Source organism: Sinocyclocheilus rhinocerous, unplaced genomic scaffold, assembly GCF_001515625.1.
Source record: "Sinocyclocheilus rhinocerous isolate Xijiao unplaced genomic scaffold, SAMN03320098_v1.1 scaffold808, whole genome shotgun sequence".
Taxonomy (NCBI): domain Eukaryota; kingdom Metazoa; phylum Chordata; class Actinopteri; order Cypriniformes; family Cyprinidae; genus Sinocyclocheilus; species Sinocyclocheilus rhinocerous.
In genome coordinates, this window is record NW_015650699.1 from 212,816 (window position 1) to 215,218 (window position 2,403).

Genomic DNA, 2,403 nt, shown 5'->3' on the forward strand with positions numbered 1-2,403 from the left:
ATATATATATATTCAGTATTTAACATATAACTTCTAAACAATTTTTCCGTATACATTTCCCTTAGACATCAAATATTGTTTCTATATCATATCTGACAATTCATTAAAGGATTTAAACATTTTATTTTACATAATTGTCAACTATTGTTTTTAAAATGTACACTATTTTATTTAAAGTTACATAATTTTGTAGACATCCATATAAATTGTCCTTAAAAACGCTGTATGATTTAATGACAACAGGTGGACAAAGTTTCAAACCAAAGTTAATATATAACTAGAGTGTGAGATACAGTTATAGTCTTCATGTCTCCTGAACTGGTTAAAATTAAAAATCTGTAGGATACACTTTTGGCTGAAGTCTATACATTTCTTGACAGTCCAGACAGGGCATGACTGTTAAAGATGTATTGTATAAATGTAACTAAAGATCCAAAAACGATTAAAGAGCGCCATCTGGCGTTATTAAGTAAACGTTCTTCCTTCCACTTATATAAAAAAAAAAATATATATATATACCAAAGTTTCAAACCAAAGTTAATATATAACTAGAGTGTGAGAGTTTGCTGATGGCACGTGTGTAACAGAATTTTAGCAATGTGAAAATCTAACGAGCTCTCACAGGCCCTCAGAGGAAAGACTCTTGGTGAATGCAAAAGGTCTTATTTCGATTTCAGAGACATTTGAGACATCATCCCATTCTTACAAACGAGGAATACAACAAGCTATTCATCTTAAAAACACTCACCAATGAATCGAATGTATGCCTGCTTAAAGCACACTGGTGCGGTTTCTTCATTAGGGCGATGCACCACCAAAGTGTGAAAGGGAGGGATTTTTTCTGTCACATTCAACCACCGTGTTACACTAGCTGTCACTGTTCTAGACTGTTTGTTCTGCCTCTGGATATATAGCCTAGTCCAATCAGCGTCAAGTCACATCAAAGTTTGTAAAGAGGTAAAGACGATTACAGTGACATACAGCAGTCCTGCATTTTTAGACGCGCTAGTCCGTTATTATTAAGTGTGCAAATAAACAGGCCATGTATGTGCGCTCTCTGAGAGCTTTTTGCACGAGCACATTTCAGTATGGTCGCATGTCTGGCAAGTGTTTTATAATGGACACTCGCTGAAGAAGCCTGTTTTTATAGGAGTTTGCTGCGGTCAGTGGTGTTTATATGGTCACTCTGACAGAGGAGCTGCTCACTTGTCATGTCGAGCCGCCTTCAGATCACCACATTCAACAAATTCAGAATGTTTTTATTTGCTTTTTTAATTTGTGTTTTGCTCTGTTTATTAATTCTGAATGGAACTGTATACAGTCAGGTTAAGGCGGCTAGTATTTGGTCTGTTGGCATCTCCGTGTGGTTTTGTTTGGTATTGCAGCTTGACTTGTAGGCCTACTGTAAGTTATAGAAAATGCCTGGGGTGTCAACCAGGGGTGTCGGAGCCCTGCAGTGTAGATCAGTGTTTCCCAACCTTTTTTTAGTCGCGGCACCCTTTGGAAATTTTAACAAACTTGTGGCACCCTACAACATTAATTCTGTCACAATATTTGAATTTCTAACTTCGATATGATAATTTGAAAAGTATAGATATTCGGTACAACAGGGAAGAACTTCAGAATATAATGTCATACAGATATTTTTAATTCTGGTCCTTTGCTGGTTTATGCTGGTCGTGTGCTGGCAAAGGACCAGCATAAACCAGCAAAAGGACCAGCATAAACCAGCAAAAGGACCAGCAAAGGACCTAAACCAGCATCCCAGCGTCAAAACATACCTAACCAGCATATGCTGGTTTTTTCAACAGGGTAATCAAGTCCTTCTCATTTATTTAAATTTTTTGCACTGCATACATAAATTGTGACTTATGAAAATTAAAAATTGTTTTAATTTATCTTGGAAAAAAAATATTGCAGCAAAATAGTCTTGTGAGAATCTAACTCAAACTTAATCTTGAATTTAGTAAAACAATTAACTTTATTTAAAATGTTTCAAGTCTTCATATTTTTCCCTTTGTTACACTGGGATAAATCATACTGGGATCGGATGTATGCTAAAATTGTTGGACGTGGCGCCTTACCTAGAACATTTTCCACCAGCCGGACATTTCTACACATCGTACCGAAGCCTCGCGCCAGCGGGAGTGACCGTATTTGTCAGGAGCGTTGGGGCGTTCACACAAGGAGCCGGACACAGCGATTGGACAGCTCGCGAGAGATACAAACACACACGTGTGAGCTGTGTTTAGCTTTCAAACTGAATTTAGGCGGGTTGCATGGTTTTCCTCCGCTGTATCCACTGCAGTCTTTCTCGAGGTCAGACATCTCTGTGACGGCTTTTTTGAATGATTCGGTTGCGTTAGATTCAGTTAGAATAGATATCAAGAAGTGTATTGATGG